Raw genomic sequence first — 26,421 nt, 5'->3', positions numbered from 1 at the left:
TATTTAGGATTTTTAAAGTCCTAATTTTAGGAGGTCCAAGTCCTAAAAAAATATTATTAACCAGGAACAATGTATTATTTAGAAAAAGACTCATCCATCGCCTGATTGGATTGTTTATAGTCATCTCATCTGCCCATGTAAACAGGACGTGCTGCCGACAATAAGCAACCATCTTGGTACACTTTGTATCGGCCCTTTTGAAAAGGCTTTATATGAGCACCGGTGGACTTGTTAGTGGGGCTGTGGCCTGACGCTGATGATTGGCCACACTATCTATCAGTATTCGGTCAGTATTTTTTCTCAGGAGTGGGAGCCAAAACCAGGTGAGGAACAATCAGAGAAACGGTCTAATAGAAACAAGTCACCAATTCTGCATTTATCACCCACTCCTGGTTTTGGCTCCCACTCCTGAGAAAAAATACTGACTGATTACTGATAGTGGGGCCGTGGCCTCAGGCCACAAGTCCACAGTGCATGACCGTGCTCATTCATGTGTATTTGTACATGTGAGATCTGAAATGAACGTGAACGACTGTGACCTGTTTGGTGAGATAAAGGTTACTGACGCACTTGATCTAAACTTAGTCCCGCAGTCTGGCTTCACCCATTTTTTTCCTACAGATCATATTACCTGAACTTATCATGTGTCTGACGCGCCCCCTGGGCCATATTCTTTAGGGGAATACCCGGAGCCGGATCAGATGGGGGTTGTAGTCTCCGAGTGGCTGTGACCCGGTCCGTGCCCAGGGTGTCAAGCTCAGTGTGTGGCAGTCCTTACTGATGTTACTAAAGTTCTTTATGTCGACTACGCCACCCGTTGAATTGCGGTCACTACGGCCGCCGCTGCAGCAGGGTCCGCTGAGGCTGATGGTGTTGGTGCAGCTTAGGTAGTATAACCCCCAACGGGAGGGGTATAGCCTCAGGGGGTCAGGTGCAGAGGATGGTGGTTGTGGAAGTGCAGTGAAGATGGTAATGAGAGTCAGAGTCGGGTTGTGCAGTTCAGGGTTCTTTACTTACTGCAGATGTTCCGGTCACTCCGGCCTTGAGTGACCACCCGAGCCGTGCTGCGTCCACCAGGTCCTGGACTCGGCCAACCCCCAAGTAGTTCTGGAGCGTGGTTCTGAGCTCCCGTTCTGTCCTGTCCTCGTCTCTGGCCTTCCCCACCAGGGATCCACCTATGTCCGGCTCCCTCGGGCCTCTTAGTGGTAAACCCTTGTCTCTGGGTTCCCTGACCCTATTCGTGGTCTGCCTTCCGGGTGGATATAGTGGGTGGTCGTGGCAGATGCTGCCCACGGCCTCCGGTCTCTGGCTGAGGTATGCTGTAGCCCCCACCAGTTTGGGATCCGGTACCCTGTTGCCAACTCTTCACCCTGTGGTTGTATTTGGGCTCTCAGAGTTCCTTCTTTCTCCCCCTCTGGGTCTTTCATTCTCTTCTCTCTCACTCTTGGGCTGGGGCTGCTCTGCTCTTCTGCTCTCTTCCACTGCTCTGCAAAGTCTTGCTGACTCACTGACTGACCCTGATCTTAGATGGTTCCCACCTTTTATACTCCCTCTATGTGTGAGCTCAGGTGACCAGCACCCAATGAGCTCCTAGCACTACCCAGACTGCTCCCCCTATCTGCCCCTACACTACTGGGATGTACCACCCCCCTCCCACTCCAGCCAGGAACAGACTCGGTCGTACCTGCACATTTCTAAGTGGGAGTACCGTTGGTCTGTTCCTCGGAAATGGGATGTGTGTAGTGCATGCAGCTTTCTGAGCTCAGCTCCACACTCCATCCTTACCCGGGAGTGGAATATCACACCTCTGGGTTGAGGTGCAATACCCCTGTAGCAGCCGAATCCTCAGGGTGCTACATGTCTTCCCAGGCTGTAAACAGAGAGGAGGCAGTACATTGTAAAGACGAGGCCTACAGCGTCCAAAGCCCAAACCCGAGAAGCCAACAACTAATCTGTCATGTGTACAAATACATTCCACCCCTCTGTTATCCTGATCAGACAAGGAGCTCACATGGCTCATTACAGGACGGGACGGAAATTCTCTTAAAGTGATCTACACCTCCGACATTAAATGTGACGATACGTTTCTAATGTCTAGACGGAGTGAGCCGTCTTTCTTTTTGACGAAGAAGCCTGCTCCCGCCGGGGAGGTAGATTTCCGGATAAATCCCCGGGCCAGATTCTCCTCAATATATTCAGACATGGACCGGGTCTCAGCAGCGGACAAAGGGTAAAAACGCCCACGGGGAGGAGTAGCGCCAGGTATCAGGTCGATTGGGCAATCGTATGGTCTATGAGGGGGTAATGTCTCTGCTTCTCTTTTATTAAAGACATCCGCATAAGACCAATAGGGAACCTGTAGGCCGGGTAGATTGGCTGGGGTAGGAGAAGGACAGGCAGGAAGAACGGGAACTAAACAAGTCTTATGGCAGTCCTCTCCCCAGCGAAGGACTTCTCCGGTCTGCCAATCAAGCACGGGTGCATGTTTCTGGAGCCAAGGTAGGCCTAGCAAGAGGGCGTGAGAGAGTCCAGGCAGAACATGGAAGAAGATGCTCTCAGAGTGCAGCATTCCCACCTGCAGAGTTATGGATTCGGTGATGAGTTGAATGGGATGCGGTAAGAGACCCCCATCCATGGAGGCGACAGATAAGGGTACAGCCAGGGGTTTGGTGGGAATGTGGTATTTCTCTACCAGGGATAGAGAAATGAGATTTCCGGCAGCTCCAGAGTCAAGTTGAGCTAGTACACAGAAACTGTTCTCCCCGCAGATGATAGAGACCGACAGCATCAGAGATGGAGAGGGTTTACTCTTGTCTAGGACGACCTCTCTGAGCGATCCTAGACACAGGTGTTTCCCGACCTCTCCGGGCAGGAACGGATCCGGTGCTCCTTACTGCCACAGTAGAAGCAGCTCCCCTCGGCACGACGTAATTCTTGACGGGTTTTGACCATCTTGGTCTGGTCGACCTGCATAGGCTCGGGTGAGTGCGCCTGAGGAGGAACGGAGGAAGTGACGGGTTTCTGAAAGGTAGGGGCAAGGCGTGGAAACCTCCTCTCACGGGTGACCTCTTTGGTGCGCTCCTGGAACCGGATGTCAATCCGGGTGGCGAGTGTTATTAAGTCGTCGAGAGTGGTAGGAATGTCCCGACCGGCGAGTTCATCTTTAATACGGCCGGACAGACTCTCCCAGAAGACGGACACCAGGGCGTCGTTATCCCAGGCAAGCTCCGAAGCAAGGGTACGGAACCGTATGGCATATTGGCCCACGGTGAGACTTCCTTGACGGAGGCGTAGCAGAGATGAGGCGGATGAGGTCTTCCGTCCTGGTTCGTCGAAGACTTTCCGGAAAGCCGTGAGAAAGGCTGGCAGGTTGGACACCAGGGAATCTCCTCTCTCCCATAGAGGATTTAGCCAAGCCAGCGCCTCCCCCGTGAGATGGGACATGATGAAGGCTACTTTGGCTCAGTCGGTGGAAAACTGATGTGCCAAAAGTTCGAAGTGCAGAGTGCACTGGTTAGTGAAGCCCCGTGCCTGACCGGGATCTCCGCCAAAACGAGGCGGGACGGAGAGACGGGGACCGGGAAGGGATGCTATGGTATTGCTGTGCAGCGGCGGCGCCGGGGTAGTAAGTGTGCGAGTGGAAGCAGCTCCCGATGAGACAGTCAGTGTGTCCAGGCGAGAGTTAACACTACGCAGGTGACTCAGGATGGACTCTTGTTGGGACCTCTGACGGGAAAGTTCATGACATAGGTCCGAGAGCGAGGGAGCTTGGGTGCCACCGGGTTCCATGGCCTGAGCAAACTGTAACGGGTGTGGGAGGTGGAACCTCTGAGCTACTATACAAAGGGTAGTCCTTGTAAGGAAGCGGGTGGCTCCCAGGGAAGGCGGGTAGGTAGACACTGCAAGTGACAAGGACAGTCTCAGGGTAGAAGGGCAGGGCGGTCACAGCAAGTGACGGGGACAGTCTCTTGACAGGCGGGTGGTCACGGCAAGTGACGGGGACAGTCTCTTGACAGGCGGGTGGTCACGGCAAGTAACGGCTAAGCCTCCAGGTAGGCTAGCAGGCAGGTAGCAGGTGAGTGCTCCCAGGTGAGCGAGTAAGAGTCTCTGGACAGGCAGGTGGTCACAGCAAGTGACTGCTAAGCCTCCAGGTAGGCTAGCAGGCAGGTAGCAGGAGAGCGCTCCCAGGTGAGCGGGTGAGAGTCTCTGGACAGGCAGGTGGTCACAGCAAGTGACGCCTAAGCCTCCAGGTAGGCTAGCAGGCGGGTAGCAGGTAAGCACTCCCAGGTGAGCGCTCCCAGGTGAGCGCTCCCAGGTGAGCGGGTAAGAGTCTCTGGACAGGCAGGCAGGTATCTGGCAGGTAGTTCCTGGTCCGCAGGCGGACTGATCCATAGACAGACTGGCAGGTGCTGGTAGGCAGACTGTCGGACCACAGGATTGCAAGCAGGTAGACAGAAATCAGGCAGATATCAGGCAGGTATCAGGCAACGGGACCTGAGGGCTGAAGCAGAGTTGAAAGGCTTTGCAACAACAGAGCTCGGGCACCTCCATTTTGGAGGAGGTGCCTTATATATGGTGAGGTCCTCCGGCCATTGGCCGGGGACTCCTTAGGACGGCGCGCGCGGCCCCTTTAAGAGAGAGGGAGCGCGCGCGCGCCCTAAGCACCTTGACCGGGAAGCAGCGTGCGCTGCCAGCATAGCGGGAGGAAGACGCCGGGCACGGAGCGGAGAGGTGAGGGGAACGGCGTCCCAGCCTAGCAGGAGGCAGGGACGCCGACGCTACAGTCGTCACGTGATTGTGGCAGCCGTCACGTGCTGGTATAACACGCTGCAATTAGAAATGGGAATCGGCACAGGAGTCACAATATAAAGTCAGTGCTGGTAGTAACACAAGAATCCAACAAGCCGAGCGTCCACACGTCGTCCAACAGCCCAACATGGATGATGAGAAGCTGCAGGACGTCACATAATCCGCGATATTCAGGCAGAGAACACAAACCGCAATGTGCTGCCACCGACATCTTCATCAGCTCAAGAGGAGGCGACTGTGTAAGAACATCACCGTTTTGTTTTCCCCCCTGAATATCGTGGATTATTAGATGACTGATGTTCTGCTACTTTTTCTTTTTGAAGTTGTCTACACACATAATGGCTGCAGAGGACTGAGAGAAAGTCCACAGGGAACAAAAGAGAAGTCGGGAACAGAAGGGGAGACGAGGGCTGAGCCACTTACACAGACAGAAAGCTGAGGAGGACATGTTATTACTCCAGGATCTGCTCCATTCATTCCTTATGTGGCATCCAAGTGCTGAGCTCGGCTTTTTCCAGAGCCCCATAGAGAATGAATGGAGCTGCAGTTGTTCCCTGACTTTCCGTTCCTTCCCGATCAGACGATGGTTCGCAGTGGTCAGACCCCACGATCAGTAAGTGATCACTGAGCCTGTGGATAAGTGATAACTAAAGTTGACAAATCCCCAGGCCCGGATGGGATACACCCGCGAGTACTGCAGGAATTAAGTAATGTCATAGATAGACCATTATTTTTAATCTTTAAAGATTCCATAATAACAGGGTCTGTACCACAGGACTGGCGTATAGCAAATGTGGTGCCAATATTCAAAAAGGGGACAGAAACCGAACTTGGAAATTATAGGCCGGTAAGCTTAACCTCTACTGTGGGAAAAATCCTGGAGGGTTTCCTAAGAGATTCTATAATAGAGTATCTGAAGAAGAATAGCCTCATGACCCAATATCAACATGGGTTTACAAGGGACCGTTCCTGTCAGACTAATCTGATCAATTTTTATGAGGAGGCAAGTTCTGGACTGGACCAAGGAAATGCAGTGGATGTTGTGTATATGGACTTTTCAAAAGCTTTTGATACGGTTCCACACAAAAGGTTGATACATAAAATGAGAACAATGGGGATAGGGGAAAATATATGTATGTGGGTTAAGAATTGGTTCAGTGATAGGAAACAAAGGGTGGTTATTAATGGAAAACACTCAGACTAGGTCTCATTTAACAGTGGGGTACCACAGGGGTCAGTATTGGGCCCCCTTCTTTTTAACATATTTATTAATGACCTTGTAGGGGGCATACAGAGTACTATTTCAATATTTGCAGATGACACTAAACTCTGCAGGGTAATCAATACAGAGGAGGACAATTTTATATTACAGGAGGATCTATGTAAACTAGAAGCTTGGGCTGATAAATGGCAAATGAGCTTTAATGGGGATAAATGTAAGGTAATGCACTTGGGCAGAGGAAATAAAATGTATAATTATATGCTTAATTGTAAAACACTGGATAAATCTGTCACTGAAAAAGACCTGGGTGTATTGGTGGACGACAAGCTCATGTTTAGTGGCCAGTGTCAGGCAGCTGCTGCAAAGGCAAATAAAATAATGGGATGCGTTAAAAGAGGCATAGATGCTCATGAGGAGAAGATAATTTTACCTCTATACAAGTCATTAGTGCGACCGTGTACAGTTCTGGTCTCCGGTGTATAAGAAAGACATAGCTGAACTAGAGCGGGTGCAGAGAAGAGCGACCAAGGTTATTAGAGGACTGGGGGGTCTGCAATACCAAGACAGGTTATTACACTTGGGGTTATTTACTGTGGAAAAACGAAGGCTTAGGGGTGATCTTATTACTATGTACAAGTATATGAGGGGACAGTACAAAGACCTTTCTACTGATCTTTTTACTCTGAGGCCAGAGACGGGGACAAGGGGGCATCTTCTACGTCTGGAGGAAAGAAGGTTTAATCATAATCACAGACGGGGATTCTTTACTGTAAGAGCAGTGAGACTATGGAGCTCTCTGCCTCATGATGTTGTAATGAGTGATTCACTAATAAAATTTAAGAAGGGCATGGATTCCTTTCTTGAAAAGTATAATATTACAGGTTGCAAAAACTAGATTCCATGATAGGGCGTTGATCCAGGGAACTAGTCTGATTGTCGTATGGAGTCGGGAAGGAATTTTTTTCCCCAATGTGGAGCTTAGTGTTTGCCACAGGGTTTTTTTTTGCCTTCCTCTGGATCAACATGTTAGGCTATGGGTTGAACTAGATGGACTTAGTCTTCCTTCAACCTTAAAAACTATGTTACTATGTATGTAACTTGTTATCTTCAGACATCCCCTCTAAGCAATGGCGCACGCCAGCAGTGAAGGCGGGAGGAGGCGCTGGGTACAGGGAAGACTTTACCTCTGGGGGCCACATATAGGGCATGTGAGGGGTGGACACTTCCCGTATTCACCATTACTGAGCCCCCGCTCTGTACCGCTCTTATCTGAGTGCAGGAGACACAGCAGTCACTAATCAGCCACTCTCCGGCACTTGCAGCTGTCCGAGCTCTGCTGTGCCTGTTAGGGGTGAAGTTCGGGTCCTAGGAGGCAGCGACTATGCAGCCTGCAAAGCAGATGACAGCCCGGGTACCACGTCTCCGGATAAATCTCCACCTTGTGAGCTGCTTCTTGTGCAGCAGCCCCATGCAAGTCGCTCCGCTCTCCTCAGCCAGCTCCTGCTGAAGACTGAGCTCCTCTGCCCAATCTAGGAGCCCAATAGCCCTGATCACACCAGTGGTAGCCCAGTGCTGCTGGGGGGGGCAGGGCTAGATCCGATTTACAGATAGCAAACTAATCAGCCCTAGATATTTCTAATAGCTGCAGAGCAGGCGACATAACTCTGACCGGTGTCCTCATAGACCTCTCCTCAGCCGGGACTAATAAGAGCAGTAAGATGGCCGTCATGGGGTCCATTGTTAGATCTCGGCTGCCATAGAAACTCATCGGCACCATGATCGCGCCTCCCTCTCCGGTCTTAAGTGCCTAAATGCTGTGAAAGCCACTGACTGTGTCATATAAGGGGTTAAGCTGCCAGGATCAGGGTTGGCTCCACTGCTGGCGCCTGAGGCAGGAGCGGGACTGTGTTATACCGCCACACGACTGCCGCAGGTCTTGTAAGAGTCCTGACTGCACCTGCCTGATGATAATGTGTCCTATAACGCGGGTCCTGGTACCAGACTGCCCTTTACATATTAATCACTAGCAGGGAACCAGTTACTTACAGGTTCTAGTTTCTGATGTGTTTCCAGGACCTGTAGTTATCAACATTTTACCCTTAAGGCCCAGTTATAATATTACTGCAACACTCTCACTACATATGAGCATCCTGTACCTGTATACCTGCCCTGTGTGCGGCGCAAAAGTATATAACAAAATGTGTGTACACAAATACCTATCTCCTGAATGGTATTACTGCTAGATCTCCTTTACATAGAAATATGAGGTTCTTAGCGCACACTTTGAGCAAATTGTGCGAGCCCATCTGCCACCGTCAAGGCGACCTCTTCAGATGGGTCCCTACACTAACACTACACTAACTTACTAACTGGGACCACCATTTTTAATGTTTATTATTACTGTACTAATGCAATCAATTGTACCTGTTATAATTCATTTTTTAATTAGTTTTATAATTTTTTATTACTCTTGTGTTTATGATAATGGTATTACTAAAATCCCTATACTTAGTGTTGATCCAGAAGAAGGCAAAAACCCCAGGACACCTTCAGCCAATTTGTGTCACAGGGGAAAAATTCCTTCTTGACCCCGAGAAAAGGCGATCAGTCCTAGGACCCTGGATCAAATCTAATAATGTTATTACTAGTTATTAATGATTCTTATTAATATTACACAACTAATTGTACTGCTACTGCAGTTATTAGTATTTTAATTTAGGTTTTTGTACTTTTTATAGATTATATATTATTTATGTCCTGCTATCTTATTACTTTGCTATTCTAACTTTTCTATAACTACTTAAAATAATCAAAACAACACTATAATTATTTTTATATTCTTACTATTATTAACATCCTGCTATCTTATTACAGTATTATTCTACTTTCCTATCACTACTAATACTACCCTATACCTAGAGTGTTGATCCAGAAGAAGGCAAAAACCCCAGGACACCTTCAGCCAATTTGTGTCACTGAGGAAAAATTCCTTCTTGACCCCGAGAAAAGGCGATCAGTCCTAGGACCCTGGATCAAACCTAATAATGTTATTATTAGTTGTATAATTAATATATTACTTATTGTACTACTGGAGTTATTTTAATTTATGTTTTTATTTTTATAAATATAGCTATTTAATATTCTTCTTATTATTAATAACCTGCTATATTTTTACATTATTATTATTCTTTCCTATCACTACTAATACTACCCTATAACTACAGTATTGATCCAGAAGAAGGCAAAAACCCCTGGACACCTTCAGCCAATTTGTGTCACAGGGGAAAAATTCCTTCTTGACCCCGAGAAAAGGCGATCAGTCCTTGGACCCTGGATCACACTGCTATTCTACCTACTACTATTACTACTGTTATTTTATTACTATTTTATTTATTTCTTACTATTATCACTAGTATTATTACTCTTATTACACTAATACTGATACACTACCACTATATTACACTATCCTGCTGTTATTTGGTGGTCTGATACTTACCAGCCGGTATTGCCGTATGTGATGTTATCGGCAGAGAGGTTCCAGCAGGATGGTCCACATGATGTTCCTCTTTCCTCTCAAATACCGGTTGATGTACTGGCGGAAGTTGGTCTGGTTCTCCTTCTTCCTTCTTGTTGTTGGGATCGGTTGTCTTCTTTTCTGGCCTTTGGCCGTCACTTCCCCCCTAGGGATCTTGATGTGGAGTTTCATCTTCTTTGCTTTCTCTTCTTTCTCTTCTTTCTCTTCTTCCTCTTCATCCAGGTAGGCGCACAGTTCTTTTAGTGTCTTCTGTCTTAAATCCATGATGTCCAGCTTTATCTTCTTTGCTGCTTTCTCCTCTTCTTCCTTCTCTTCTTCCTCGTCTTCCTCTTCATCCAGGTACTTGCGCCGTTCTTTTAGTTCCTTGCGCCTTTCTTCCCTCTTCCTTTTCTCCCTGGCTTTATACTCTTCGATGCATCTTCTTTGGGCAATGGGGTTGGTCGGCATAAGGCGCTGGAAGAGAAGAGATGAAGTTAGGAGGCTACAAGGAAGATCCGAATACACAGCTACCTTATAGAAGAGGCCGTAGCGTTGCCCTGAGTCGTCTCACTGACCTCCTTCTTGTAGAGGGGAGAAGGGAGAAACTTCACACAATATGCCAGTCTCCTCAGCTGTTCCTCAGGACTGATGTAATCTGCAGAAAACACAACCAGATATTAGGAGCAATCCTCACCGTACAAAGAGGACGTATGTATGTTAAGACTGTCAGAAGGAGCTCACTGATGGATTCTCAGTTAACTAGTTCTGCAGCCAGCAATAGACAGTACAGCACAGAGGGTACAGGAGGCAAACTGTGCACAATTTTCAATAAAACTCAGAAAAATATTTACCACCAAGTATATGCATTAAAGGAAAGAAAATGTCCCCACAGATGAGTCTGTTTAATGAAAGCCCCAGAAAGCCATGTAACAAGAGTATAGAGAACGGTGAGTGAGTGATGGATACTACCGGGTCCAACGCTGGCAGAATACTCCATCCCCATGGTGTCCGCTGATATCTTCTCTTGTAGAAATGTATCCAAAATCTATAAAACCTCAGGAGGCGTCAGCAGAGGGTTTGGGGATTGGCTGATATTTCTTTGGTCTTAGAAACATTGGCTATAAATAATTCGGGGGCTCTGCTGGGGAAAGGGCAAATTGGGAAATGTGTAGGATATTTACTGTTCTGTATCTGAGCTTCATTAAAGGGGAATTATCAGATGGAACAAGTCATCCCCTTATCCCTGGGCTCGGTGACGACTGATAGATCAGTGGGGTCCGACCGCGGGAAACTCCAGCAATCACCAAAAAAGGGCAGTGACCCCCATTAGAAGTGATCGCTGGATCCTTCCAGATGGGAGATGTGATGAGTGTGGCGCCCCCCACTGGTGTCTCAGCGTATCATGTGTTGGGGAATAATGACTTCTCCTCTGGTAAATGGGCTGATTCCTGTCAGTTGTGGTCGCTGAGTGCGTGTGATGGGATGTGGCTCCGTCCATTAGATTATATCACGTCTTATACCTAGAATCTCTCGCTGATCGCAGGTGTCTGTCTTCACACTCAGATGAGATGGAACAAACTGACCACATAGGAGGTTTTTTTTTTTTCAAATTCAAACCGAGCAATCCTATTGGCTGAGTATGACTGTCGTTACCATGGTGACAGAATGTTAAAGGGACAGAACATTAATAATGTATAATAGTGTATTTTATTACATATTTCACATAATAGTGGCTGATATATGGACCTGTACAGATAATACACTTCTATAACTCCTCATATTTTTCATACAGCAATTTGGTGGTGCTGCAGAGATATTTTGGGCGTAATATAACTTGTGCTGGCAATTGATCATCTATAAAGTAGTCTGGTAATGTATGTAATGGTCCTAAGATTGTGGTTTTATGTTCAATACAAATCTAAATATTAATCAGACGTCACTCCCTGCTATTTGAAGGGTTTTTGTCCCTTTCCCTATGTCAGAGTAGTATCACATATAGCTCGGATACGCTGCAGCCTTCAGAACAATGAGGTCCGTTGTGGCTTTCCCCTGCACATTCGGCCATTATATAAGTGACGGCAGCTGCGTTGTGTCCCTGCACGGCTGATAGCGTCGCTGTGCAGGGATTCAGTATGGTGGAGCTGGGGCTCTTTTCTTTTATGGGTCGATACAAGTCTTGTTCAGACATATAAATATGCCTTGATTACATTGTAGAAAAGAAGGGTGACATTACAGGAGTTCCATACATTCTCAGTGTAAGATCAGTGGGGTCGGACCCCCGGCACCAGGGAGTATACAGAAGGAGCTTGTGAATGTCTTACTTTAGTGGTCTTGTAAGCTCCTCATCCCACACTTTTCCTGTATAGGACATATAGCTTTTCTGTATACATAACTCTTATGTAAAAACAACATCCTCCATGCACATTTCTGTAGGTTGCCTGATGGTTCAGGTGTAGTTACATCATTTTTTTCTACTGCCCGACCTAACAGCGTTAGCTTGCTCTTTTAGCAATCCAATTGTATTGTTTCACATTTGGGGCGATTGTGTCAGCGGCAGGTTTCATTGTGGGGTTATATAATGGGCACTATTTTTATAGGCTTATTTGGATATTATTGCCTTTGTGAATAGATACTTTGCTGCTGCCTTGCTCTTTATTATATTGTGGTGGGCAGTCTGTAGTCATATATTGAGATTTTCTGTGACTAGTTGGGCATATATATGTGAGGATTAACCATATCAGTACCTTGCAATGGTTTTGTTATTCATTGGGGCAATTGTTGCTTTTTAGTTGTTTTTTTTAACATGTCTTGTATGTTTAGTCTTTAATAAAATTCTATATTTTTGCTATTCCTTGGTGATCCCTGTCATTGCATCCTTCCTTTCTCCTTGTTTCTTTGCATCTCTATTATGTAGCTGCAGGGTTAGGGACGGCCGGTTCCTTGCAGGAATAGTTATCAGGACGGGTGCGGTTTCTGCTGTAATAACTCATTCATGTGACCCATCAGTCATCACCCGATCAGCCGGGCAATGCTCAGCACAGGCCGCCGTCATCCCACTTCTCTACATCTATTATATAGATGACGCGCCCCTGGGCCTGTGTCGCGCTGCGTTGCGCACGCGGGAGCTTACCCGGAGCCGGATCGCTTGAGGGTTGTAGTCTCGTGGCGGGGACCCGGTCCGTGCCCAGGGAGTCAAACTGAGCGGCGATGTATCAGCGGTAGATGTGTACGACTACGCCACCCGTTGAATGCAGCTATGGAGCTGCCGCTGCAGGACAGTCCGCTGAGGCCGGTGGATGGATGGTGCAGCGTAGATGGTATAACCCCCAACGGGAGGGGTATGGCCTCAGGGCAGCAGATGTGGATGATGGGGGTAGCAGGAACCACTCAGAGACGGTGCGGTGTAATTCAGGGTCTTTACTGGTAACAACGATAGACCCTCCCGGAGTACTTGCTAGCGAACGGGGCCTGGTCAGTGTTATGCACACGCCCGGGCTAAGCGGCGTGTGCGTGTGATTGGTAGTGATTCCACTGGACCGTGCCGGAGAGTGAATGCCTGGAGGGGCGTGACTAAGTATTCACCCGATCCGACCAGGGTCGCACGACGGCATACGACGCCAGTGCACCAAGGAGGAACCGAGCAGAGGGACCAGGTGCTACTCCAGGACAGACCCCGGACACGGCTGTTGACCCACACAGAGGAATACAGGAACAGGCTGGTAGGCTGGCACACAGACTGGTGGGTATAGGCAGGCACGACTGGTATGCAGGCAGGCGGGTATGCAGACAGGGGGGTAAAGGCAAGCACAGCTAGAGTGCAGACAGGGAGGCACTAGCAGGTAGGAACACAGGCGGGATAGGACCCAGTACACACCGGGACTCAGGAACAATACAGGCAGAGGGTTACAGGCAAGCACGGCTAGAGTGCAGACAAGGCTGAGCAGGGAGGACAGGGCTCTGTTCACACGGAACAGACAGGAAGGGAAAGACAGAGCCAGACACCCACAGGGTACTTGCAGTGAAGTAGCGAGTGGACCACAAACTCACAAACGGGAGTACAGAGACAACTGGCAGGAGTTAGGTACGAGTTCAGACTCTGCAGAAAAAGGAAGGGAACGGACATAGAGGCAAAACAGGTAAAGGATAGGAGAGAGTTCAGACTGGAACTGAGTGTACGGAGGAGACCGACACTGCAGCGGGATACAGGAGCGGGTCTGGGAATACGGCCCCCAGAGAGGCAGGACGAACAGGCAAGGAGCGTGTTCAGACAGGACAGACAAGATACAGGAGCGGGTCTAGGTAATCGGCCCCTAGAAGGCGGGAGGAACAGGCTAGGAGCGTGTTCAGACAGGACAGACAAGAGAACACAGAAAGGACTCAGTTCAGACACGGGAACTAATACCGAAAAGCAGGAGACATACAGGACTCAGTTCAGACACGGGAGCTGATACCGCAAAGCAGGAGACATACAGGACTCAGTTCAGACACGGGAGCTGATACCGCAAAGCAGGAGACATACAGGACTCAGTTCAGACACGGGAGCTGATACCGCAAAGCAGGAGACATACAGGACACAGTTCAGACACGGGAACTGATACAAAAAGCAGGAGACAAGAGACGGGACCTGGCACCTTCAGAGTGCAAGCACACACTGAAGGAAACACTATGCTCAGGCCGGGATAGAAGGGAGCTGCTGAGCTATATACCAAGTGACAGACAGCAATAGGCTGAGGACGCACAAGGGGCGTGACCCACAGCAGGTACAAAAAGCAGGAAGTGATCGGGCGCCGCCCTTAAGCAGCAGAAACAGACACAAACAGACAGCATGGAGGGAAGCCAGAGAGACATTCTGGACAGGAGATCAAGTGCGCTCTCTTGCACAGTGGGAGATGGACCACCATGCAAGGACGCCGCCAGGTATGTTACAGTACCTCCCCCCTTACGCCCCCTCTTCTTCAGGCCTGCCAGAATCTTCCGCAGGGAATTCGAGGACCAGTCGTTCACTGGGTTGGAGGGGGACAGAGACTTGAGAGTAATCTCTGCTTCGAGGTACATCTTGTCAAGCTCACAGAAAGAAATAGACGGGTTATCAGGTACATAATGAGGAAAAGTCACTGTCTCCTTGTTATCTGGTGGTATCCCGGAGGATTCAGGAAACAACTGGAGGTCCTCCGCCGGGTCAGAAGAGTGCAGAGGCTCAGAGAAAACAACTGCTTCAGAGTACACTAGGTCGGACTCACTGGACGAAGCGAGCGAGGTATCAGGTACAGAGTATAGGAGAGTCTCTGTCCTTTCGCTACCAGGTAGCACCCCGAAGGGTTCAGGAGACAACTGGAGATCCTCCGCCTGGTCGGAGGGGTGTAGAGACTCGGAGGTAACTACCACTTTGGGGTACCCATTGTCAGGCTCACAGGACGAAGCGGACAAAGTATTGAGTACCGGGTGTAGAGAAGTCTCTTTCCATTTGTCATCGAGTGGTATCCCGGAGGGTTCAGGAGGCAACAGGGGATCCTCCGCCAGGTAGTAGAGGTGCACAGACTCTGAGGTAACCACAGCTTTGGAGCATCCTTGGACATGCACACCGGTTAAAGAGAAAGAAGCATCTGATGCCGGGTGCAGGAAGTTCTCCTGTGTGGAGTCTGGATGGGCAGAAGTCTCTTCGGGCAGGAGAACTGGTGCACTACCCACGCACATCACCCATTGGGGTTTCTCCGGGATACAGGGAGATGAAGCTTCAGTAGGGACTTCAAGGTTGGGGTCAGGAGGTCTCAGGGAGGACAGACCCTGGCGTGACGGCTTGCCTCTAAGTCTAGCACGTCTGGACTGCCTCTTGAGGTTGAGAGAAGTATTCCGGAAAGCGTAGTCACCCTGTGAGGATTCTGGGTGGGCAGTAGTCTCATTGGGCTGGAGGACTATTGCGCTACCCACACACATTACCCGTCGGGGCTGCTCCGGGATATTGGGGAGTGAAGCTTCAGCAGGGGCTTCAGAGTTAGGGTCCTCGAAGACCATACGAAAGGCCACCAGGAAGGCCTGCAGGTCAAGGATGACAGGATCCCATGCTTCCCATAGGGGGGTGACCCATTTCAAGGCATCACCCGCTAGGTAGTCAATCATAAAGGCCACTTTAGCCCAATCGGAAGGAAAATAGAGAGGGTAGGCCTTAAAGTGTAGCATGCATTGCTCCACAAATGCACGACACTGTCTTGGATCCCCATAGTAACGTGGCGGATCCGCAGGAACGAGGGCTGATAGATCCATCTGGACGGGTGCGTAATTCGCCTGGAACTCAGCTAAAGGGGGGAAAAAAAATTTATTTATTTATTTTAATGCATGTATTCGCTGGAAAAACTTCTCAAAGAGCGAAGGCCGTGGGGCTCAACGGGAACCATGGCCTGAGCATGCTGTTATGCACACGCCCGGGCTAAGCGGCGTGTGCGTGTGATTTGTAGTGATTCCACTGGACCGTGCCGGAGAGTGAATGCCTGGAGGGGCGTGACTAAGTATTCACCCGATCCGACCAGGGTCGCACGACGGCATACGACGCCAGTGCACCAAGGAGGAACCGAGCAGAGGGACCAGGTGCTACTCCAGGACAGACCCCGGACATGGCTGTTGACCCACACAGAGGAATACAGGAGCAGGCTGGTAGGCTGGCACACAGACTGGTGGGTATAGGCAGGCACGACTGGTATGCAGGCAGGCGGGTATGCAGGCAGGGGGGTAAAGGCAAGCACAGCTAGAGTGCAGACAGGGAGGCACTAGCAGGTAGGAACACAGGCGGGATAGGACCCAGTACACACCGGGACTCAGGAACAATACAGGCAGAGGGTTACAGGCAAGCACGGCTAGAGTGCAGACAAGGCTGAGCAGGGAGGACAGGGCTCTGTTCACACGGAACAGACAGGAAGGGAAAGACAGAGCCAGACACCCACAGGGTACTTGCAGTGAAGTAGCGAGTGGACCACAAACTCACAAACGGGAGTACAGAGACAACTGGCAGGAGTTAGGTACGAGTTCAGACTCTGCAGAAAAAGGAAGGGAACGGACATAGAGGCAAAACAGGTAAAGGATAGGAGAGAGTTCAGACTGGAACTGAGTGTACGGAGGAGACCGACACTGCAGCGGGATACAGGAGCGGGTCTGGGAATACGGCCCCCAGAGAGGCAGGACGAACAGGCAAGGAGCGTGTTCAGACAGGACAGACAAGATACAGGAGCGGGTCTAGGTAATCGGCCCCTAGAAGGCGGGAGGAACAAGCTAGGAGCGTGTTCAGACAGGACAGACAAGAGAACACAGAAAGGACTCAGTTCAGACACGGGAACTAATACCGAAAAGCAGGAGACATACAGGACTCAGTTCAGACACGGGAGCTGATACCGCAAAGCAGGAGACATACAGGACTCAGTTCAGACACGGGAGCTGATACCGCAAAGCAGGAGACATACAGGACTCAGTTCAGACACGGGAGCTGATACCGCAAAGCAGGAGACATACAGGACACAGTTCAGACACGGGAACTGATACAAAAAGCAGGAGACAAGAGACGGGACCTGGCACCTTCAGAGTGCAAGCACACACTGAAGGAAACACTATGCTCAGGCCGGGATAGAAGGGAGCTGCTGAGCTATATACCAAGTGACAGACAGCAATAGGCTGAGGACGCACAAGGGGCGTGACCCACAGCAGGTACAAAAAGCAGGAAGTGATCGGGCGCCGCCCTTAAGCAGCAGAAACAGACACAAACAGACAGCATGGAGGGAAGCCAGAGAGACATTCTGGACAGGAGATCAAGTGCGCTCTCTTGCACAGTGGGAGATGGACCACCATGCAAGGACGCCGCCAGGTATGTTACAGTCAGTCCTTGAGCAGATGGGATCTCCCCTGGCCAGGCGGAGTTGTAGGCCTCCCAAACTGACTGTACTCTTCTGGCTACCTTGCTAGAAGCGGATATAAGTAGCCCACGTCCCTGAGTGTACCGTGTGGTGCTCACCCGTATGGCCGGTGACTCGGGGCCTTCTAATGGCTTCCGCTCCACGATGGCGGTGCTGGTCCCACGCGTGTGACCGTGCCTTCGGGTTTCTGGGCCTGAGGACCTGAAATCCCCTGCCGGTCGGCTTCTGCTGCTGGGTCAGAGTTAGTCCCCACAGCCTCGGACGCCGGGTCCGGTAAGAAATCTTCTCAGTCAGGGCGAGCTCTGCAGCTGCCAGCCCCTGGCTTGTAGTAGTATTGCTCCCATTGAGCTTCTGCTGTTTCTTCCTATGCTGCTTCTCTGTCTCTACTCTCCTTGACTGACTAACCCTGCTTCAGCCCCGGGTTTACATAGGGGAAGTTCTTCCCCTCCCAAGACTGGGCAGGAGGTGTGGCATGCACAGGATCCCTGACCAAAGGACCTCCCACCTGCTCTCAGACATAACATTACATTACTGTGGAAACCAGACCCCTGGGGTGCCACATTCCCCCCTAGTAAAATTTAGTACTCCGGGACTAAACATATTTTAGAAAAACATAACAAGATATAAACAATAATAATACAATAAGAAAACACATAACGATGGTTACGGCGTGTCCGCAACCGGGTGCAGTTTTGAAGAAAAGCAAGGTGTCCATTTCACCAAAACAGGGAGACGTAACCAGGTAGGGGTCTGTCCTACCCCGAGTCCTTAACAGTCTCTAGTCCATCCTGGGTTACGTTCCAACTATGTACAAGGATTCCCGGTAATCCACCAAGGATTCCTAAAAGTAACTGGAAACACAAAATTATACACAAGCAACAATACACAGGTAAACATAAATAAAACAATTTATACACTTCAAATCCTCCAGCGTGCGGGTAACTGGCCTCTAGTGGCCCTAGTGGACCTAAGGAGCTGACTGTCTGGCCCTGAACTACAGGGTGTAGGAGCTGTCAAGGGTAAACTGGGCAGCTGTCTACCGGCTCTTTGTCTCACTAGGGGTACGGCAGGCTCACTATAAGCAGAGGGTTGATCCTCCTGTTCTGCTTGTGTGGAGTCTTCTGCCTCCTGGACCGGCTGTTCTTCCAGCTCTACCTGTTGCTCCGTAGGTGCTTGGGATGCTGGTTGGAGGAAGGTGAGTACGGGTACCACAACTGCACCATTGACTTGAGTCCAAGACCGAGGGAAGTCCCCGAGCACAGTACTAACCATATCTTCCCTTTCCTCTACGGGTCGATGGTCTTCTTGTTCCTCTTCAGGGTTCCTCAGTTGTTCGGGACACTTCTTCAGGTGGTCCCGGGATACAATGGCTGTGGTTTCCCCTCCGTCTTTACTGATGGTACAAACCTTCGGGTTCTCGTGGCTTGAGGGCAGTACGGTGTACGGGTCCTTCTCCCACTGGTCGTCCAACTTGTGGAGCCGTCTCTTCCTCTTCAAGACCTGCTCTCCGGGTACCAGGGGAACAGCGGGAGCATACTGGTTGTAAGTTTTCTCTTGTCTTTCCCTAGCCTGACAGAGACTTCGCTCCACGCTCTCCTGTACTCTCCGGTACTGCTGCTGCCTCTCTGTGTCCCAGTCTGTTTCTGGTGAAGTGTCCTCGGGTGTCAGGACTCCCATTTCCAGGTCAACAGGTAACTTACCAGGTCTTGCCCTCATTAGGTAAGCCGGGGTACAGTTGGTGGAACCTACCGGGATGTGGTTGTATAGGTCCACCAGATCGGGCAACTTCTCAGGCCACAGACTGCGTTCTTCCAGGGGCAACGTTTTTAGAAGATCCATTACCACCTGGTTCATTTTCTCACAAAGTCCATTAGTTTGCGGATGGTAGGGTGTCGTCCTTATCTTCCGGCAGCCATACAGATTGCAGAATTCCTGGAAGACCTCCGCTTCAAAGGCAGGTCCCTGGTCCGTCAGCACTCGGTCCGGGTACCCGTGTGGACGGCAAAAGTGCTGCTGGAAGGCTCTAGCTGCTGTTTGAGCCGTTAAGTCCTTGACGGGGACGACAACCAGAAACCGGGAGTAATGATCCACGATGGTTAACGCGTAGACGTAGCCACTTCTGCTTGGGGTCAGTTTTACATGATCCAAGGCTACCAGTTCCAACGGTTGCCGGGTGACGATGGACTGCAGGGGAGTCTTCTGGCTGGCGCGGTCCTTCCTTCTCAGGTTGCACGGGCCACAGTCTCTGCACCACTTCTCAATGGTTCCCCTCATGCCTACCCAGTGGAATCGCTCGCGCAGCAGGAACTCCAGCTTCTTCCACCCGAAGTGTCCAGCTCCGTCGTGGTATGCCTCCATCACCATGGCTGCGTCTCTTTGTGGCACTACTACTTGCCAGAGTAGTTCATGCGTCCGGGAGTTAACCATTCTGCGGCACAACTTCCCCTTGTAAAGGAACAGTCGACTCTTCTCTGCCCATAGTTGTTTGGCTTCCTCCGGAGCGTCTGGTTCAAGGCAAGCCTCCGGGCGAGTCAGCATCTCCTTCACCAGTCGGACGGCAGGGTCGCTGTCTTGCGTTTCCGCCCAGTTGTAGTGAGGTAAGGGGTTCAACGTAACAGCCTGCTTACTCCTTACCCGGTGGGAATACTGGATAGTCCCATGACGGTGGAACGCAGGGAGTTCAACTTCTTCCAGTCCCTCCGGATCTTCTCCTTCGTCCGGCAGGTTGGGCATCCTGGACAGGGCATCCGCGTTGGTATTGGAGCGCCCGGCCCGGTATTTGATTGTGAACTCGTAGTTGGACAGACGGGCCATCCACCTCTGCTCCAGGGCACCGAGTCTTGCCGTGTCCAGGTGTGTCAACGGGTTGTTATCCGTGTACACGGTGAACCGGGAAGAAGCGAGGTAATGCTTAAAGCGCTCGGTGACTGCCCATACTACGGCCAGGAACTCTAGCTTAAATGAGCTGTAATTCTCGGGGTTCCTTTCGGTGGGTCGCAGTTTTCGGCTGGCGTAGGCGATTACTCGTTCCTTCCCCTGCTGGATCTGGGACAGTACGGCTCCTAGCCCGATGTTACTGGCGTCGGTGTAGAGGATAAAGGGCTGGCTATAATCCGGGTACGCCAGGATTTCGTCCCCCGTGAGGGCCATCTTCAGCTGGCGGAAGGACTCTTCTTCCAGCTCCTCCCATTTGAAGGGCGGCTTCTGGTTCTTGGCCTTCCGGGACTGGCCTATCAGGAGGTCCTGCATAGGTGCTGCCTTTTTGGTGAAACCGGGAATAAACCTTCGGTAGTAGCCTACCAACCCGAGGAACTGCCGCACTTCTTTTACGCTGGAGGGGCTTGGCCATTCCTTAATTGCGGTGATCTTATCAGGGTCGGGAGCCACTCCGTCAGCGCTCACCACGTGTCCCAGGTACTGCACCTTTGGTTTCAGGAGGTGACACTTGGAGGGTTTCACCTTTAGGCCGTAACTCGCCAGAGCCTCGAACACTTCCGCCAGGTGTTTCAGGTGGTCCTCATACGTCTTGGAATATACGATGACATCGTCCAGGTACAACAGGACCGTCTCGAAGTTTCTGTGGCCCAGACAACACTCCATTAGTCGTTGGAAGGTTCCTGGTGCGTTGCAGAGTCCGAACGGCATGCAGGTGAACTCGCTAAGTCCCATCGGGGTGGTGAATGCGGTCTTCTCCCGGTCCGCCTCTGCTACAGGAACCTGCCAGTACCCGCTAGTGAGATCCAAGGTAGAGAAGAAGTTAGCAGATCTTAAAGCAGCCAATGACTCCTCTATCCTTGGCAAGGGGTACGCATCCTTGTGTGTGATACGGTTGATTTTCCGGTAATCTACACACATCCTCATGGTGTTGTCTTTTTTTCTGACTAAGACTAGTGGAGCTGCCCAGGGGCTACAGCTATCCCTGATCACCCCAGCCTCCTTCATGTCTCTAAGCATCCCCTTGGCGTGTTGGTAGTGGGCAGGGGGTACGGGTCGATACCTCTCTTTTATAGGAGGATGGTCTCCCGTGGGGATGTGGTGTTCTACCCCCTTGACTCGCCCGAAGTCTAACGGGTGTTTACTGAACACTCTCTCGTACTCTTGAACCACCCGATAGACTCCTTGTTTCTGGTGTGCGGGAGTGGAGTCAGTACCCAGATGTAGTTGCTGACACCAGTCCTCCATGTTTTTCTTAGAGCCGTTACCTTCCTCCGGGTGAGATGGAGGCAAGGGTTCCACAGATTGTATAGAATTTTGGTTAATGGTATATAATTTGGCTAGCGTGGCATACCGGGGCAGGTACACTTCCCTCTCCCCGATATTTATTATGCGAACGGGCACCCTCCCATGGCGTACATCAACCACCCCCCGTGCTGTCAAAATGGTGGGCCTACTGTCCGAGTAAACTGGTTCTACCATTGCCTGGTAATCTCTACCTCTCAGACCAATAGCTGCCCGGCACCAAATCATCATTTCACTTTTTGGGGGCATGGCAATAGGAAAAGGGTCACACATTCTTACGCTACCAATCTCACCGCCGGAGAGTTCCACCTGTTGCCGTCGCATCAGTGCCCGGATCTCTTTCTGGAGCACCCGCTGCTCGCCGGAGCTGGCGTTCTTGGCAAGCTGCTGTAAAAGGAAAATCACCTCTGCAAGACAATTTTCATTTACATTAGTTCCTAGAGTTATTTTTGGGTGACTCTCATGTTTGTCAATATCTACAATGATCAGTCCCTTTGCTGCCAGTTCGACTCTACCGATTTTGATGGTCACCTCTTTAAATCCGATCTGTGGCACGGGCTGGCCATTGCTGGCGATGATACTCAAGTCGTCGTCAGGGTAGCGGGTAATATCCGAGTCATTCCAGTACTGCTTAAAGAGCACGTACGGGATGGTGGTGACCTGTGACCCGGTGTCCAGTAGGGCACTCATGGGAATGCCATCCAGTACCACAGGCAAGACTGGACGTCCTCCCACATATCTGTCGCGCCAGTTCGATGGGCCTGGTGATCTTTTTCCTGGGGGTTGGCCCTCTACCCCAGGTTGTGTCCGTTTAAAGAACAGTACCTTGCCATATGTCCGGGTTGATTGCAGCGGCGGCAGATGGGTCGTCCGTCCTCGCTGTATCGGTCACTGGGTCTTCCTCTGGCCGGTGGGGTCCTCCTTGGTCGACGCCACGGGATGTCCTCCGGTCCGGATGCCAGCTGGATCTTCCCTGGGGTGGAAGCCTGTAAAGACTGCACAGTTCGGGTTAGCGCAGCAACGCTCTTAGCTAGCTCTTGGACCTGATGGTGTAGGTCTGGAGCCGGGTCATTGTCCAAAGCCTGCGCATCAGCTCCCACAGGCCCTGCCGACAAGGGCGCCGCCTCCTGGTGGTAAGTGATAGCAGGGCGCTTGTGGGTCACAACGCCACCCGGTGCCGGTTCTCGGAGCACCCGGATGGCTCTGTCCTTGAACTGTGCAAAGCCCAGATGGGGATCCTGTAAGGCCATTGCCCGCAACTGGGTTCGGTGGGTATTACAATACAGTCCCTCTATAAACTGTTCGGTCAACAGCCTGTCCTCGTTTCCCACTCCATCAGGGTCGGTCTGCTTAATGGCCCTCAGGGCCTCTTGTAGGTTTAGTGCATAGTCCCTTATACTCTCATGCGCTCGCTGCTTGCACCCGTAGAATCTAAGCTTAATCTCGGCTGAGGTGCGGGTATCAAAGGTGTCCTTCAGCCGGGTTAGTATCCCTGCGACAGTCTTCCTCCCAGGTGGCCAGGATTTTACTTCCCTTTTGGCTGCCCGGTTAGTTGGGCCACCAGGATGCTCACTTTTTGCTCTTCTGTGAGGGGGTACACCTGGAAGAGGCTATCCAGCTTTTCTCTAAAGTCATGCAGGGTATGTGACTCCCCTGAGTACTGGGGTAGCCAAGCTGCTCCCGGGATATAGGGCATGGTGAAGGGCATAACTGCAGCAGCGGTAGCGCTGGCGGGGGTTGAGGCAGTGAAGCTCTCCTCCGTATCCGACATCTTCCTCCCCCCTAGTGAACCGTGGCCTACCTTGTGATGATCCTCTTCCGTAGGCCGCGGCTCCGCAGTGGATCGTCAGGGTTGAGGACCTTCCGTCGCGCTCCTGTGACGTCGGCGTCTGCTGGGCTCCTTCCAGGACCTTACGCAACGTCCGGACGTGAGGCGGGGCTTCAGTTCTCGCGCGCTTTCGGAGTCCACGCCCCTCTTCTTCCCGCGCGGCGTCCTCAAGATGGCGTCCAATGGCGGGAAAACTCCACGGATGGCGGGAAGAAGGCAGAAGATGGCGCCGGATGGCGGGAAACTTCACCGATGGCGGGAAGAAGGCTGAAGATGGCGCCGGATGGCGGGAATCTTCACCACAGGTAAGTTTGAAAAGTCTCTTTTTCAGGCACGCAGTACCCGGTGGTTGCGGGCACGAAATCCTGCCGACTACGCCAAAGTTGACGCGCCCCTGGGCCTGTGTCGCGCTGCGTTGCGCACGCGGGAGCTTACCCGGAGCCGGATCGCTTGAGGGTTGTAGTCTCGTGGCGGGGACCCGGTCCGTGCCCAGGGAGTCAAACTGAGCGGCGATGTATCAGCGGTAGATGTGTACGACTACGCCACCCGTTGAATGCAGCTATGGAGCTGCCGCTGCAGGACAGTCCGCTGAGGCCGGTGGATGGATGGTGCAGCGTAGATGGTATAACCCCCAACGGGAGGGGTATGGCCTCAGGGCAGCAGATGTGGATGATGGGGGTAGCAGGAACCACTCAGAGACGGTGCGGTGTAATTCAGGGTCTTTACTGGTAACAACGATAGACCCTCCCGGAGTACTTGCTAGCGAACGGGGCCTGGTCAGTCCTTGAGCAGATGGGATCTCCCCTGGCCAGGCGGAGTTGTAGGCCTCCCAAACTGACTGTACTCTTCTGGCTACCTTGCTAGAAGCGGATATAAGTAGCCCACGTCCCTGAGTGTACCGTGTGGTGCTCACCCGTATGGCCGGTGACTCGGGGCCTTCTAATGGCTTCCGCTCCACGATGGCGGTGCTGGTCCCACGCGTGTGACCATGCCTTCGGGTTTCTGGGCCTGAGGACCTGAAATCCCCTGCCGGTCGGCTTCTGCTGCTGGGTCAGAGTTAGTCCCCACAGCCTCGGACGCCGGGTCCGGTAAGAAATCTTCTCAGTCAGGGCGAGCTTTGCAGCTGCCAGCCCCTGGCTTTTAGTAGTATTGCTCCCACTGAGCTTCTGCTGTTTCTTCCTATGCTGCTTCTCTTTCTCTACTCTCCTTGACTGACTAACCCTGCTTCAGCCCCGGGTTTACATAGGGGAAGTTCTTCCCCTCCCAAGACTGGGCAGGAGGTGTGGCATGCACAGGATCCCTGACCAAAGGACCTCCCACCTGCTCTCAGACATAACATTACATTACTGTGGAAACCAGACCCCTGGTGTGCCACATTGACACTCCACAACTGCTCCTTCTCTTCAGAATTCAGAAAGATTTATTTTTTTATTTTTTTATTTCCGCAGCCATGCAGTGACGCTAGGTAGGTGCAGAGCTAAAGGGAAACCCACCTCAGAAGAAAATTCTAGGGTCCTGATCACTAGAGATGAGAGCTTAAAGGGAATCTGTCACTAGGTTTTTGCCATATATTCCGAGAGCAGCATGATGTAGAGACAGAGACCCTGATACCAGCGATGTGTCACTTTCTGGGCTGCTTGCTGGTGTTTTGATAAAATCTTTGTTTTATCAGTAGGAGGTTGTGACTAGAAGACTAGTAAACCTGCAACCAGGTATCCCTCATTTTTCAGGAGTGGTCCAAATTAAATAAAAAAGCGGTCTATAGGGCGCTAAAAGAATGAACACTAGAAGTGAAAAAAATTTTAGGACTAAAAAATAAATTTAATGAGCCCTTTCCACAAAGCGTTTCGATAGTGAACTATCTTCCTCAGGTGGTACATGGCGCGCTTTTTCTCCCTTTCTCTTTTCTCATTTTTCACAAGGTCTGTATAGCAGCCTTCTGCCTATGCACAGTGTACACAGAAAGCTGCCAATCAGTGGTGCAGCCGGTTATATGGAGCTCAGCATTCAGAGGACTGCTAGATCTGCAGTAGATAAAACTAAAATTTATCAAAACTGCAGCGAAATAAGGGACACATTTCTGGAATCAGGTTTCTGCCCTTACATCATGCAGATGGGATAGCAAAACCTGGTGGCAGATTCCATTTTAGAGCCATCGGATATTACCTTGTGACCTCTCAAAGGGGAACTTGATGTCTAGGATGGTTATTATTTCCAAACCATTACAAAATGTCATGTGTCTCTTGATGCGGGATAACTTGTATGTAATGTGTTGTATGTTAGGTCTATGAACAGTACAAGTCCTTCAGTATAGGGTTACCTGAGAAGCGTACCCAGCATGAAGCAGGACTTGTATTATGTTTTGTCAGGGATGATTAATGTCTGAGTGCTTTATGCTGCGTTCTGCAGTCATCTCTCTGCCATCCTCCGTACACCCATCGCCGTCCTGTTCTCACACTTCTTTATTTGGCTTTTTTCTTGTGGTCGTAATATGGAGCATGTTGTATCCATAAAGCGGTCAGATTTGCCGGACCTCATGCTGTTCTGCCGAATCAGACCTAGATCATTATTGGGGGCTGGGGCACCTCCAATTCAAGATGGTAGACAAATCATGTCTTGTGAGACTGCACGCTCCAGCACCCACAATACTGGAGCATCGGTTAGGTTTACACATATCCACCTGTTGTGTTTTCTTTTGGGACACAGCAGTTTGTAGAATTGTCATCATTAATGTTTTCTTTTTTTTATCTTTCCAGTATTACTGAAATTCAGAAAGATGTGGAGTACAGACTGCCAATCACCTTTAAGAACTTCACCATCAGCATCAATATGTAAGTGACACGGGGTGCTATTGTCTTAGTTGAGAGATTACGTTGCATTTCTTGGGGTTATTAAATGTGAACCTAATGGGAAT

Source organism: Phyllobates terribilis, unplaced genomic scaffold (assembly GCF_046119375.1).
Source record: "Phyllobates terribilis strain yellow unplaced genomic scaffold, ASM4611937v1 Scaffold_131__1_contigs__length_4997060, whole genome shotgun sequence".
In the NCBI taxonomy this organism is placed as follows: Eukaryota; Metazoa; Chordata; class Amphibia; order Anura; family Dendrobatidae; genus Phyllobates; species Phyllobates terribilis.
The sequence above is the reverse complement of the archived record's forward strand: the minus strand, read 5'-3'. Positions refer to the sequence as shown.